We start from the raw sequence: 16,888 nt of genomic DNA on the forward strand, positions 1-16,888 counted from the left end.
GGTTTGTTAAACAAAAAACCTTATGTTTTATCTCCATGATTTATTCTGAACTGCCCCACAGGGAGAATTAATAACACAAATTTGACCTTCTTTTGTTATTGGGAGGGGCTATTACATGTCTTTTATTGTATCAGAATCACATATCATAAAATTTATAGAAACAGTTATCTGACCTCTTATTTATCTAATTTGAGTTTGTAGAATGAATGAATTCTTCATACAACTGATAAATTGGACCACATGAAAATGTTTGTATAATTTTATACACTCATTCTAAATTATATTTTATTATTTTCTAACTCAGTACATGGAAACCATGTAAGATAAAATTAGAGACATAGATTTTGACCTTAATTATAAGGTTATAGGCCGCTATAGCAACAAACGCTGGCTTTGTATTTCTCTAAGTATCACTATCCCTTCATCTCGAGTATAACTTTCCCCTTTCTCTTTAAAAATAAGAAGCACTGGTAACTAAAGGGGGGACATACCCTTTACTGTGAGCCCCAGCACACCCTAGTGTATTCTAGACGCTAAGGCCATTGTCAACTGCCAATATTGTTGCACTGGCATTTTGTTTCCCTTTGATAAAGGACAATTTTCTGTGTTCCCATGTTTTTAAGAAAACCTGAAAATGAGGCACTAAAATCGCTAATAAAAAAATAGGAATGAGCGAAATTTCTTTGTAGAAGTGAAGTATATTCCTATATGTATATTTTGCAGAGACCCAAACACTTCTCTCTTTGATGTTACCTACTTGAATATCATTTGCATCAGCATTACCACTCTTGCACTAGGTTTTTGTTTTTGTTTTCAATTTCAGTTGTTTATTTTTCAGTATATTTTTAAAATCAGTGTTTCTTTTATTGCTGCTCCTCCTATCAGCTGCTATTTTTCATCACAAATCAGTATCTCTGTAAGTTTAGCTTAAGGCTGTCTCACACCTAAAGTGGGTGAAGGTGGAGTAATTTTAACTCTGCTACTATAAATGTATAACTTTGGACTACTTATAAAAAACTCTGTGGACATTCATGTCATCATCTCTAAATATTAGCTGAGTGATTTTATGGAATTTTTAAGGTACCTCTGTAAACTACAATAACAAATGTTAGCCTGGAACAAAACAGTGATCAATTGGTAGTAACTGCTTCTTTCCCCAGGTGCTTGAAGGCACATTAATTATATCTAATTACAGTACAAATGCAGTGGTGAGTTTGCTCACCTGCTGCCATAAAGTGGGTGAGTCACGGCCATGTGGAGGCCTAACTGGGAACTTAGGAAGGAGAAAAGTAAAAGAGGGAAAAATAATATTTCTCTCAACACGAAGTTACCATGTCTCCCCACCCTTAAAACTTCACTGAAGCAATTTCTTTGCTGTCCCTCTTAGGTACCACTGGAGACTGGAAAATCACATGACTGTGTGTCAGATGAAAGGTTTCCCAATATTTTCCAACAGAGGGTGAGAGGTTTCCCTTTGAAGTTCATCTGGAATATAAATGAAGAATAAAATTCTAAGCTCAGCACAAATAATCTTAAGAAGGCACATTCAGAATGAAATATATTTATTGTATACTTTAATCCATGACTACCTTTGGCTTATTATTGAAAAACCTTAGTGATTAATAAATATTAATATGGTAGTCTTTACATCATCTGCATCTGTGACCTCTTTTTACTCCCCCCGCCCCAGGAATTCCTCAGTTTCCGATCAAAACAGGATATCTTAATATTTTGGCAAACAATTATGGGATATCTTTAAATTTTACATTCAGTAATTCCTAAGTTCTTGAGCAAAAGGGGCAGTCATAACATGGATCAACTTGTAATCTTGAAATGTCAATTTAAAATAAGCTGCTTATGGACTTTTTTCATTTGTAAGATTTTAATTTTTAAGTAATCAAGTGAGTCAACCTTTTATTTTGTGACTTCTAGGCCTTGTGTTTTACTTATGAGCATCCCTATCTCAAGTATTTTCACATACTCATGAACCATATCTTATTTCATCTGAATATTATTCTTGTTTATTTATTTATTTATTTATTTATTTATTTATTTTTATTGGAATATAATTGCTTTACACTCTTGTTATTCTTATGTTTAAGAATACTCTGCAACGACCTATATGGGAATAGAATCTAAAAAAGGAGTGGATATATGTATATGCATAACTGATTCACCTTGCTGTACAGCAGAAACTAACAACACTGTAAATCAACTATACTCCAATAAAAGTTAAATAAAAATTAAATTTTCCAAAAAGAATAAAACTTCTATTTTTTTCAAATATAACAAATTCACCCAGCATTATTTATTGAGTATTCCATCATTTTCTTACAAACTAAAATAGACTTCATCATCTTCTAAACAATTTTATGTACATGATTTGATTCGTGTATAATGATACAGTATCCGGCTGATGTGATTTCCTTTTTCAAAACTGACATTTTAACTTAAAATAAATTATAGCTCTCATAAAGAATCATACTGGTGGGACTTTCCTGCTGGCACAGTGGTTAAGAATCCACCTGCCAATATAGGGGACATGGGTTTGATCCCTGGTCCGGGAAGATCCCACATACTGTGGAGCAACTAAGCCCGTGTGCCGCAACTACTGAAGCCGATGCGCCTAGAGCCCATGCTCTGCAACAAGAGAAGCTATGCAATGAGAAGCCTGTGCACTGCAACGAAGAGTAGCCCCTGCTGACTGCAACTAGAGAAAGCCCACGCGCAACAACGAAGACCCAACACAACCAATAAATAACTAAATAAATACCATATATAAATCTCTCTATATATAAAGGAATCATACTGGAATTTTGTTAATATTGCTTTAAAATGTAATTTTAAAAGTGACATGATTACGAATTGAGTTTTTCCATTCAGAAACATTGCACTTACCATTTATCTCTGTTTTCTTTCAGATCATTTGATGAAGAACATGGTTCTTATAAAAGACTTACTCATTTCTTATTAAATTTATTCATAAACCTGTATAATATTATTTGTAGCTACTGTGAGTAGGATACTGTTTTAGCTACATTTTCTAACTGCTTTTAGCTGCTCCTGATTTTTGCCAGCTCCTCCAGAATCTGGGTTCCTGGTAGTTAATCAGGCTGAGGTGGAAGCAGTGCAGTTCGTCTGAGGCCCACAGTAGAGCAGATGCTCAACCTCCAACCATCAGATCCTGCACCTACTGGTATCTCTCTGCTAATCTGTGCCCAATTTAGGATTACTGGCTGCTTCACTTGCTTTTATTTCAACTTGCTCATCACTCTGTTCATCTTTCCTAAGAAACACAGGTCATTTCTTTCATAACTTGCTCCTTTGAACAAGAATATAATGGACTCTGATTCTTGCATCAGGAGAGGATTTCTTATTCCCTGTGCTCCCTCCTGGTACACAACTGTCTGCCTTTCTGAACTCCTTTGCTCCCAGGGGCTCATAACTTCCATGAGGTATGGGCTTAGGAGGAACGTATGTCTGGAGAGAAACATTCCTTTTCTCCTCCTTTCTCCTTTCTTCTTCAGCAAGGGCTTGTGTTACTAGCGGGAGAGAAATCTTGTGCTTTAAAAATATAAATATTGGCACCTTCTGCATACAAGAATTGAGTTTAAAATTGTGTATGAATTGTCTCCTTTATTAACAAAACCTTATGATGTAGGTGCTGTTTCATAAATGAGAGTGCAAGAGGTGTAGGGAAGTGAAATAAATTTTGAAGGGCAAGTATTTAGCATTAGTTAGCTCAGTGATTGAAACCTTGTTCTATCTGACTGTGGAACTGAAAACTCTTTAATACTCTTCTCTTAGCTTTTAGTTTCCAATTAGGATTGTGTTGGTTGGGACTGAGTTGTTATTTAATATAATTAATATAATTTAATATAATTAATGTAATTCAACTCTACCTCTGGTTAATTCCCATGCTGAGAAACCAGGAGATCTCCTTCTCCTTGGAAGTTGAAGTATTTAGTTCTCTTTGAGGTGTTGAGTTTAGTTCTTTAATACCCTGTCCTAAAGTTTCAAAATCTGGCCTAAACCCAGAATTGGCAAATGCACTCTGGGAAGGAAATCAAAGATAATTCAACTAAAAAAGGGCTCTTTCCTCTCTGGAATTGTAGTTAGTCTAGTAGTTACTGTTTCCAGAGATCAAGGTTTTTAAGAATGTAATTTTTGTAACTTACCTGTTTTTACTGGTTTTTGTCTTGGGAGCATTGGCATCTCAGGACCTACTATATCTTTTTTACTCAAGAGAGATACTTGTAACCCAACTTTAATGATAATTTTTATTGAAGTTTCTTACCATAACTACTCATTTAGCTGCTGTAATTGACCAATTATGGAAGCCACCTTCCAGTTCTGAAGATTTCATGAGAATACAGCTTATTAAAACATATTTTTGGTAAGACTGTTACTTAGTTTCCATCATTGTATTCAACTATTGCTTTTTTCGCTTTATTCGAGGCACATAAGTGGGAAGATAAAGTTAAAGGAATATCTATGAAGAGTAAACAAATGTTTGTGACAAAACCGAGTGCTATTATGTTAACTTCAGAATTATTGAGAATCCTGAACTGAAACTGTTGCAGAAATCGGTCCGTCGAGAAACCATGCACCACACTCAGAGGGTTGGAGAACTCAGGTTTATTAAGCCGGTGGCCCCAGATGAGCTAAAGCGCCAAAGTTCTGGGCCCTGAGCTCAGGGTGAGCTTTATTTTTATAGAGGTCTCTGCACATGTTTACAGCTAGCATTGGTAGATTGGTTACTTGGTTTACAGAGCATGGACATTTCCAAACAGAAACTTACAAGAGTAGGTGCAGAACATTCCATATTTAGCAAAACATCCTATGGTTACATTTGATTGCTAGGTCAGCCTGTTTTTGTTTTTCCTTTTCCGCGCAGCAAGCATATTTTACAGAAGCAGAATGAGCATGGAGTTATTTTTAGCTGAGTGCAAGTGTCTAACTTTCCTCTTCAAAACTATGCAAATTTCTTCCATTATTCTACTAACCCTACTCTTGGGGATGAAAGACAAGGAAGGGAGAAACTTACCTCAAAGTTTGGAGCTTGTCTAGGAGCCATATTAGCAGTGAAAATGGTTGTTATGTTCTGAGTTGTATATCAGATAAACTTTCGCTGGGTTCTTTTAACAGCTTTACTTGGGAGTTATTTATATACCATAACAATTCATCCATTTTTAGTTTGTGATTCAGTGATTACAGAGTTGTGCACCATTACCATATTTCAATTTTAGAACTTCATCAACTCCAGAATCCCTTACGGCTGATGATAGAGAGTTAATCCCCATTCCCCACACCCCAGACCCAGGCACGTACTAAGCTTCTTTCTGCCTCTATCGATTTGTCTCTTCTGGACATTGCAATTCATCCATGTTGTGGCATGTATTCCTATTGTGTATGTTTTTATTCCTGAAGAGTGTATCTTTGTATGAATAAACCACATTTTGGCTATTCAGCTGGTGACAGACATATGAGTTATTTCCACTTTCGACTATTATGGATAATGAAGCTATGAACATGCATGGACATGTATTTGAAAGGATCTGTTTTAATTTCTTCTGGGTAGACACCTAAAAGTGGGAACGCCAAACTCCTTTCCAAGGAGACTGTACCATTTACAGCCCTACCAGATGGGAGTATTCCCACTTATCCACAGCTTTGCAAGTGCTTGTTACTGTCAGTCTTTTTGACTGTGGTTTTACTTTTCATTTCCCTAACAACAGAATTATGCATTTTCCTAACAGAATAATAGAATTTCCCTAACAATCAAATAAACTTTGCATATGCTCATTAGTCATTTGTATAATTTTGTCATAAATGTCTATTCAAATCTTTTGCCTATTTGTAAATTGAGTTGCTTATGTTCTTACTATTGAATGTAATCTTCTGGATACGTGTTTTTTTAATCAATATATAATTTGCAAATATTTTCTTCGCCTGTATCTCATCTTCCCATTTTCTTAATCATGTCTTTTGAAGTGCAAACGTTTTGAAATTTGTAGATGTTCAAATTATCCATTTTTAATTTTATGGACCTTGCCTTTTCTCTCCTAAGAAATTCTTGCCTATCACAAGGTCAAGAAAATTTTTTCCCTGGTTTCTTTCATAGTTTTAGCATTTTTAGCTCTTGAATTAGGATCTATGATTCATTCTGAAGTAATTTCTGTGTTTGTATTTGTGAAAAAGGCTGAAATTCATCTTTTTGATGTGGATATCTAAGTATCAAATCATCATTTGTTGAGAAGACTTTCTTTCTCTCATTGAATTGCCTTGCAGCTTTGTAGAAAATAAATTCAGGATAAATATAAAAGTTTATTTCCAAGGTCTCAATTCTGCTCCATCTACATATTTGTCTACACTTGTACTACATTGTCTTTATTACTGTACTTTCATGGAAAGTTCTTTTTTTTTCCCCTACTATTCTGGGTTCTGTGCATTTCCATAAAATTTTTGGTAATCATTTTTTCAGTCCCATAAACATATAATGCTTCGCCTTTTATTTAGATTTTCTTTAATTTTCTTCAACAATGCTGCAGTTTTGAGTATATGTCTTGCATTTCTCTTTAAAAAGTTGTTACCAAGTATTTTAATATTTTTGTTGATATTGTGAATGGAATTATTTTTGTTGGATTGTTTGTTGCTTGTATATAGACATGTAGTTGATTTTTTATACTGTTCTTGCTTTCTGGTGAGAACCTCTATTAACATATTGAATAGAAGTTGTGAGTGGACATCTTCACCTTGTTCCTAAACTTAGAAGCATTCAGTTTTTCATCCTTATGTTTACCAGTAGGTTTTTCATAGATGCTCTTTATCAGGTTGAGGAAGTTCCCTACTATTCCAAATTTGGTGAGAGTTTTGTTTGTTTTTGTTAATCATGAATGGGTATTGGATTTTGTCACATGCTTTTTTCTGCATCAGTTGAGATGATCATGTGGTATTGCTCCTTTATTCTATTAGTATAATGTATTATATTGGTTGATTTTCACACATAAAACCAATATTTCATTCCTGGGATAAATTTCAGTGGGCTTTCATATATAATCCTTTTTTACATGTTGCTGGATTCATTTGATAGTAATTGAGGATTTTGTGTCTTTAATTACTAGGGACATTGGTTTGTAGTTTCTTGTACTGTCTTTGGCTTTGATAGCAGGGTAATGTGGCACTCAAAGAACTGAGTTGGGTAATGTTCCATCTTCTTTATTTCCTCAAAGAATGTGGAAGTTCTTCTCTAAATGTCAAGTAGAATTCACCAAGGAAGCCACATTGGACTCGGCAGGAAGAAGATACTTTTTTACTAGTTCAGTTTTTTTATTTGTGAGTCTTGATTCTGTTATGTCCACATGCCCCTTACACTGGCTTGTTTGTTTCTTGTTGTTATTGTTGCTATTTTTTCTTTGTTTAGTGACTTGCTTTGACTAATTCTGTAGTCTTCTTTCCTGCAATGATCACTGATGTCTCTCGTACTTTTTTTTTTTAATTCTCGTTTTTATTTTTAAGCCTGGCTTCTTAGGTGTCAACACTGGGTCAGCATGGCTTAATAATAAGCCAGTAATTGTCACAAGCTGTGTGTGAACACCCTGAGCTAGTGAGGTTTCCACCTTTTTACTGAGGTATACCTGTGTGGGTGGGTGTGCACATTCAAAGTTGAGGCAGTTTACAAATCTTCCATAGGTTTTACCTTCTTCTAGCGCAGGACATCATATTTACTAGGGAAGAATTGATCGTTAGAGACCACTTCAGTCTTTCCTGTGTGTACTTACACCTGTGTCCATACCCACACCTATTGGCCAAACATGCCAGGTGTTTGTGTAAATAAGTCTCATGTCTTGTTTTAACTCTTGACCTGGTGATATGCCTTAAGAACTACTTTCAGTCCTGCACATTGAGCAAGGCTCCCTCACTGTCCTTTCATGGCATCTACACCAGCCCTGGTGTAAATATTTCCCATCAAAATACACTGTATAAAATAAATGTTAATGCATTATCATTCATATGCTGAAAAAATAAATCCCACATTAGTCTGTGACCTAGAGCTAGAAAATGTAAATATGACAGTAGCAGGAGAAACTATTGTGCCTGAAAAGTGGAGGCAGTCCAGTGCTGAGTGTTAAATCAGTCTATCCTGAATCCAGATCCAATGCACAGTGAAGGGGCAGAATCTGGGCTGGGAGGACCTCAAAACCCTCCCCTCTGCTAGCCTTATTACCTTCCTCAGCTTCTTGGAAGAATTGACGGTGTTGAAATTTTTACCATTCTCCCAGTTTCTAATTTCTAAAATGCACTTTTCTTTGGGAATAATCCTTACTCATGCTATTATTTAATTAACACTTTTTAAAAGGTCTGCTTGAGGTACTGTTTCCCTTTCTTCGATTTGTAAGTATTTTTAAAACTCACCTTGGGCTTCCCTGGTGGTGCAGTGATTAAGAATCCACCTGCCAATGCAGGAGACACGAGTTAGATCCCTGGGTGAGGAAGATACATGCTGTGGAGCAACTAAGCCCGTCTGCCATAACTACTGAGCCTGCACTCCAGAGCCTGCAAGCCACAACTACAGAGCCCATGTGCCGTAACTACTGAAGACAGCATGCCTAGAGCCTGTCTGCATAACGAGAGAAGCCACCACAATGAGAAGCCCTTGCACTGCAATGAAGAGTAGCCCCTGCTCGCCACAACTAGAGAAAGCCTGTGTGCCGCAATGAAGACCCAACACAGCCAAAATTAAATAAATAAATAATAAAATGAATCTTAAATAAACCCCCTCACCTTAAGATAGTACTTTAAGATTGGTTCTCTTCCTTTTCTCTGTAAATATTTAACTTATATGGATGAATAATATTACACTATATGTATTTTTTCTATATCCATTTTATCTGTTGACAGACACTAGGGTTGCTTTCAATAACATCTTCCTCATTTCCTTCTAAGCATCATTACAAATGGTGAAGATACTGTTAGCCTCCCTCCCTGCCCAACTCTCCATCTCATTCTTCAACCTCTTAGGAGAAGTGGGAAAATGAAGGATTATCAGCCACTGATTTCTGAAATGGTCAAGTCTTGAGGGTCCATGACCTCCAAGTGAAGGATGCAAAGTCTGCTGCTATCTGGGTGAAGGGAGGATGATAATATGTCAAGCGGCCAGGCATCCTTGCCTGTGAGTCAGAACGCAATTGACAGAGGTATTGCTGAGGTGTTCAGAAAAAGAGGTGATGATATGTTATAATTCAACAGATTTAACAAAGGAGACAGTAGACAAATCAGCCGCACCTGTGCACTCATCCTGTCAGTGATTTGAACACAAGGAGCTTGACACTCAAATAATCCATGCGCTCCCCGCACTTTTTGCATTAGTTTGCTGGGGCTGTCATAACATAGTACCACAGACTGGGTGGCTTAAGCCACAGAAATTTAGTTTCCCACAATTCTAAGTGCTAGAAGTCTCAGATCAAGGTGTTAGCAGGGTTGGTTTCTTCTGAGGTCCCTCTCTTTTACTTACAGATGGCCATCTTCTCCTCTTTGTCTTTACGTGTCCTTCTCTCTGTGTGTTCTCAACCTTTTCTCTTACATGGACACCAGTCATATTGGATTAGGGCCCGCTCTAATAATCTTATTTTAACTTAATTCTAACTCCAAACAGAGTCACATTCTGAGGTACTGAGAGTTAGAACTTCAACATACAACAATCAGCTCATATTGTATTCAGCCTGCTAATGGACTCAGGAGCAAAAACTGGTTTTCTGACAGATTAGTCACTTAACTTTTTTTTTTTTTTTTGGTAATCCAGAAAATTAGTAGATGTGAAAGTCAAAAGTAGCAAAACATGAGAACACAGAATATTCTTAAATAGCTAACATTAAAAGTTCAGTTGTGTCTTCTCATTTAATCCCCAAATCAACCACCTGACTTGGTGGTCTCTTATTACCCTCATTGTCTACTGTTAGTGTAGACAAGATGTAAATTTAAAATGACAGGTTCCAGCATACACAGTTAACACTTTCTTAGAGTGCCTCATTTAAGATTAAAAATATACTAAATTTCTTGAAATATTTATGAAGAATTTGGACCCATCATATAACTGTTACATCAGAAATATGGGGGAAAGAACAATGGAAATAACATGCAATGTGTAGTAGGATTTCACATGTGTAGACCCAGACTATTTTCTAAGTCCATACCCTCAAGAGTCTCAGGAGACGGCTGGATTCCTCCCATCTGCTCCTTCATACTGACTTTCTAACATTCTCTACTCTGCTCTTTACCTGAAGCTAGCCATTATATCAATAGGCAACCTTGCCTTCTGGTTTCTGGTTTGATTCTGCGAATGGCCCTGGGAGAAGGTTTTAGGGAGAAGGCAGGAGGGAGAACTCAGAGTGCTTATTCCCGCTTCCCTTCTTGGAAAATGTCTCAGAGGACTAGCTGTGTCCCTAGGTCCTGTCAGGAAGACCCCTTCACACAGCTGCCTGGGTTCTTTTTACAAATACTCCTATTGTCCCTGTTATCTCTTGAGTATTCCCTGCTGCCAGCGTCAGTATGAAGAGTCAATTTATTGAACATCATCAGTTTGAGTGTAACGTCTAGTTCCTGGGGGCGGGGAGACTATATGTGCTATTATGATTGCAATTAAAGAAGTAATATTTATAATTCTCATTAAGGAACTTGAGGGCTAAGAATGGTACAAATGTGGCCCAAAGTCCAGTGACTTGCAGAATTGGAATTCAAACATGGCCCTAGTTCTTAACAATCATGCTGGTCAGCGATAGAGAACACGTTGGACATAGCAATAAATACTATGTGATAAATTACGTTAACCATAATAATTTTCAAGCAAATTTCAGTGGTATAGAATCTTTGTGGGTTACTGTTTTATACATTTATGATCTTGTGATCTTTTTTAGAAGGATATCATTAGAATAGTTATGTGTTTATTCCTGATGAACAAGTATTTACTAGAAGCTCACAGACCCTGAGGCTACATGGGAACAAAAAACTGGTCCCTGTCTTCAAGAAAATTAAAACCTACACCTGAAATTATTATGCAGTCATTAAAATGACTATAAATTAGATAAGTAAGAGGATGTGAACAAGTGGGAAAATTAAGTCAAGTGATAAGTAAGGTATCGAATTAGGATACCTTACTTATGTTGTCCAAATTTTTTTTGGTAATAAAATTTAGACGTAGTTTTGCAACGATACTAAGAACTGATTCTAAGAATTCTAGCTTTAGAACAGTGTACCTGGCCCTAAAGTACATTTTAATCCCCAAAATTTTACAGCTGTGGAAACGGAAACTTAGATAAGTTAAATAACTTGCCATACAATTAGTAATTCATAAAAAAAAATAAAATGGCGATTTTTAGATACCAGGGCTCTTCTTCACATGAAGCCTAAGTAGTTCGTATCTACTACATAATCCCTGGTCCTGAACACACGAAAGCTCAGCCTCACATCAGTTGTCTGACTGATAGTCCCTGGACACCTCACTTTTAATGGTGACATTGACAATATCCAAATCACTGAACTGTGTTGAACGTTAAATAAAATGGCTGTTAGTTTTGTATTGCCACATAACACATTACCACAATTCTAATGTTTAAAATAGCATCCATTTATTATCTTAGAGCTCTGTAGACAAAAGATCCAGCATGATGGCTGGATTCTTTGCTTAAGGGCTCAGAGGCTGAAATCAAGGAGTTGGCAGAACTGTATTCCTTTTTGAATATTCTGGGGAGGAATCCACTTCCGAGCACATTCAGGTTGTTAGAAGAACTTAGTTAAGTGTGGTTGCAAAACTGAGGTCCCTGTTTACTTGACACGTAGCGCCTTCATCTTGTAATAAGCCATGGCCCCTTGAATCCTTCCCGTCCTTCAAATCTTGCTGCTTTCCTTCCGCTTTCCTCTTCTGCCTCATGGGTTCATGGGATCACATTGGGCCCAAATGGATAAGCCAGGATAGTCTCCCGACTTTAAGGTCAACTAATTAGTAATCTTAATGACATCTGCAAAGTCCTTTCTTCCATGTAAAGCAACACATGCACAGTTGTATAGAATAGGGAGAGGGGTTCATAACTCTGCCTATCCCAGAATGTTTGATTCAGACCACAGATTTAACTCAAGGCAAGGGCTCATCATTTTCAATCCATTTTGAGTTATTTTTGTGTAGGTGGCTAGGACTTCCAAAACTATGTTGAATAATAGTGATGAGAGTGGCATCCTTGTTTTGTTCCTGTCTATTCCCATGGATTTCTACATTTAAGGCTATGCCACTCTCACAAAACGGACTAGTATTTAATTTACAAATGTGTGAAGTCAGAGTAGATTGAACATTTAGAAGTTTAACTTACCCTCAGGTTAAACACTAGCTCATACCAATGAAGATTTGTACATTGAAAGGATTAAAAATCTCCTCTAGGATCAAACACTGTGTTTGGTAGAAACCTGAGAATCATTATCAAAGAGCAGCTCACGTAGGTTAGATAATAGAAGAAAGAGCGAAAACTCCAAAAAGATGCTTGCACAGATTCTGAGACAAATGTCAGTTACATAGAATACAGAAAAGATGGGCTGAAGCTTCTGTAACATCTATTAAAAAATAAAAAGGAGTGGAAGGGCATCACTTAGGGGATGGACAAGTCTGGGCATTTTTAAAAATGAATTTAAGTACTCAGTAGGTTTATAAGGCTCTTGGAAACTTCCATAGCCATAGCCAGTTTTACGTGGAATGATATAAAGAAACGGAAAATGCACATCTGCCCTCGAGATAGAGCTAAAAGGTTTTATTTACCTTTCTTCAGGCCCAACAAAATTGTTGCTACAGCTTTCAAATACATCCTTTTGTGTGTTGTATAGTTGCCAAAGTTCTCTTAAGTATCTTCAAAAGTTTTGACTAGTTTGTTGTTTCTGGGCAAACTGATATCATTTTCCCAATATCAACAGAATCTTACTCAATTTGTTTATCCAAACTGAGCTGCCTTCTGACACCCTATAACTCTACTCATTGGTCAAGACAAACTCTGCAGGGAATATTTCTTTCTTAGCAACACATCAATGCTTATCATCCCTAAAGCTATATCAGAGTGGGTTTTGCTCCATCAGGTCACCTGCAACAGTGAGTAGTGAAAGGGTAGACTTAGTCTCTTTCAAGTCTCACCCTCTCTTCAGCATACAAATGCATTTAATTTTTTCTCCTCAGTTTTCTGTTGTTTTCTCCTTTTCTTCAGTGCAAGAATAAAGAGAAACAAGATGTCCTTTCTCTTTACAGTTATTTTCTCCTTTATCCGTCATGGAGATACTTACAATAAGTATGTATTGTCTTGCCAGTGCTGAGATCCTGCATGACTCCACTCCAGAACCCAGTCTTTTTCTCTTGTTTCTGTGACAAACAAGTCTTGTAATTCTCTCCTGTGACTGTGCAAGACAGATTAAACTATCGATAGCAAAGAAGGAGTGTCATTCCGCATGTTTGGGTGGGCCACCTGATACTCGTTCAACTTTTCTTTAGTATTCGGAATTTCTTGAATGGGTGTTTTTTGGAGGTGTTTGGGGGTGGCATTGTGGTGTCAGGTGGTTTGTGATAGCGACTTATATTTTCATCTTTGCTTTCACTTCAACTGTATTTTCTATTTACAAACTTCTGCGTTTGTCCATGTTATCAAGTATAAATTCTGCCTCAGCACAAGCCACCCTCTGAATTCTCTAAGGTTTCTCCTGGAAAATTTGTGATGCCAATGTGAAAAATAGCTCTCTCCCATCTACAGCTATTGAAACCATTCTCCGTGGTTTATCAGTCAGTCTATTCTGTTCTCAATTCTCAGCAGTTGAGGTTGCGTGGACTGCAACTTGAGTGAGAAAACTGCTAGCAGGTTAGTAGAACCTTAATGGAATCTTTTAACTGAGAGACAAATAACATCCCACAAAGGTTTCTCTGGATGTTGAGATAAAACATCCATTGAAACAAAGATAATAAATTAACACAATTTTGATTCTCATTTTTGGGATGGCTGGGTTGTTACAATTCAGATTTCTAAGTCCTGCTCCCCAGAAATTTTGATTCTACCAGTCTGAAATAGGGCCTACAACATGAAAGTTTATCCAGACTCCCAGGTGATTATAATACAGGTGATTTTTTCTCTTACTCAGCAAAACTCTAACTTTTGTCTCCCTCTATTGATCAAGTGAGTTAGATTGTTCGAAAGGATTGAATGTTTCCTGACATGCAATTTCAACAAAAAAAAAAATTGCGAATTTTTAACAAATTCATTTTGTTGGTATGCACAGAAAGTTTTTAAATATATATAACCAAAATATATGTTGGTTCTAAATCTAACGTTATGAGAACTTCTTGGATTCCCTCAACTGTTTAACATTGAAGAATAGATTTCTCTGGCAGAGCTAATGAAGAAACTGTTTGGCAGGTATGATTTTTGAACAGATATGTGTCTTTAGACTATTCGCTTCCGATTTTTACTTTGACTTTCTTTTTTAGATTTATTTCAGAATTCTGATAAAAATAACTTCTATTGGAAAATATGATAATTGCTAAATAATATCTTGCAACTATGTGAGGGAAGACTTCCAGTGTAAATCCAATTGATATTTCTCACACAGAACTTATCCCACAATCCATTTGAAAGAGCATATCCGACCCGAATCCTCAAAAGCTTCTTTCAGAGATCGTGTAACCCAGCAGGACCCTACAGGGCCATCCCAGGACAGGGCTTCCCCCATATCCTCTGTTTTAGCTCCTCCCTGAAGTACCTAGATAACAGTATTTGATGCACAGTTCCTGAGTTGTTTTACAGATATGAACCTCGCTGCCTCAATGGAAGATGTTCACTACTTGATGACCACTAGCATACGGCCCCCAGGACTCCTGGAGCCTAAGGACAATGTCAACCCTTTTGACACCACCCTGTCATCTGACCATCAGCCCATCAGAGAACTGTGCACGTGCTGGTCACACACCCTGTGATCCGCACTCCCTCACCTGGCTTTTAAAAATGCTTTACTGAAACCCTTTAGGGAGCTTGGGGTTTTTAACATTTTTTTATTTTATTTTATTTATTTATTTATTTATTTTTATTATTTTTTTGGGGGGTACACCAAGTTCAATAATCTGTTTTTATACACATATCCCCATATTTCCTCCTCCCTTCCTTGACTCCCCCTCCCCTTGAGTCCCCCCCACCCTCCCTGCCCCAGTCCTCTAAGGCATCTTCCATCCTCGAGTTGGACTCCCTTTGTTATACAACAACTTCCCACTGACTATCTATTTTACAGTCGGTAGTATATATATGTCTGTGCTACTCTCTCGCTTCGTCTCAGTTTCCCCTTCACCCCCCACCCCCTCCCAAACCTCGAGTTCTTCAGTCCATTCTCTGTATCTGCATCCTTGTTCTTGTCACTGAGTTCATCAGTACCATTTTTAGATTCCGTATATGTGAGTTAGCATACAATATTTGTCTTTCTCTTTCTCACTTACTTCACTCTGTATGACAGACTGTAGTTCTATGCACCTCATTACATATAGCTCCATCTCATCCCTTTTTATAGCTGAGTAATATTCCATTGTATATATATGCCACATCTTCTTTATCCATTCATTTGTTGATGGGCATTTCGGTTGCTTCCATGTCCTGGCTATTGTAAATAGTGCTGCAATAAACATTATGGTACAAGTTTCTTTTGGGATTATGGTTTTCTCTGGGTATATGCCCAGGAGTGGGATTACTGGATCATATGGTAGTTCTATTTGTAGTTTTTAAGGAACCTCCAAATTGTTTTCCATAGTGGCTGTACCAACTTACATTCCCACCAACAGTGCAGGAGAGTTCCCTTTTCTCCACACCCTCTCCAACATTTGTTGCTTCCAGATTTTGTGATGATGGCCATTCTGATCGGTGTGAGGTGATACGTCATTGTGGCTTTGACTTGCATTTCTCTGATGATTAGTGATGTTGAGCATCTTTTCATGTGTTTGTTGGCCATCTGTATGTCTTCTTTGGAGAAATGTCTGTTTAGGTCTTCTGCCCATTTGTGGATTGGGTTATTTGCTTTTTTGGTATGAAGCTGCATGAGCTGCTTGTATATTTTGGAGATCAATCCTTTGTCCGTTGTTTCATAGGCAATTATTTTTTCCCACACTGAGGGTTGCCTTTTAGTCTTGTTTATGGTTTCTTTCGTTGTGCAAAAGCTTTTAAGTTTCATGAGGTCCCATTTGTTCATTCTTGATTTTATTTCCATGATTCTAGGAGGTGGGTCAAAAAGGATCTTGCTTTGATGGATGTCATAGAGTGTTGTGCCTATGTTTTCCTCTAGGAGTTTTATAGTGTCTGGCCTTACATGTAGGTCTTTGATCCATTTGGAGTTGATTTTTGTGTATGGTGTTAGGAAGTGTTCTAATTTCATTCTTTTACATGTTGCTGTCCAATGTTCCCAGCACCACTTATTGAAGAGGCTGTCTTTTTTCCATTGTATACTCATGCCTCCTTTGTCAAAGATAAGGTGCCCATATGTGTTTGGGCTTACTTCTGAGTTCTCTATTCTATTCCATTGATCTTCCTTTCTATTTTTGTGCCAGTACCATACTGTCTTGATCACTATGGCCTTGTAGTATAGTTTGAAGTCAGGAAGCCTGATTCCACCAACTCCATTTTTCCTTCTCAAGATTGCTTTGGCTATTCAGGGTCTTTTGCGTTTCCGTACAAATCATAAGATTTCTTGCTCTAGTTCTGTAAAAAATGCCATTGGTAATTTGATGGGGATTGCATTGAATCTGTAAATTGCTTTGGGTAGTACAGACATTTTCACGATGTTGATTCTTCCAATCCAGGAACATGGTATGTCCCTCCATCTGTTTGTGTCGTCTTTGATT

The sequence above is a fragment of the Hippopotamus amphibius genome, chromosome 6, assembly GCF_030028045.1.
Source record: "Hippopotamus amphibius kiboko isolate mHipAmp2 chromosome 6, mHipAmp2.hap2, whole genome shotgun sequence".
Classification (NCBI taxonomy): Eukaryota; Metazoa; Chordata; class Mammalia; order Artiodactyla; family Hippopotamidae; genus Hippopotamus; species Hippopotamus amphibius.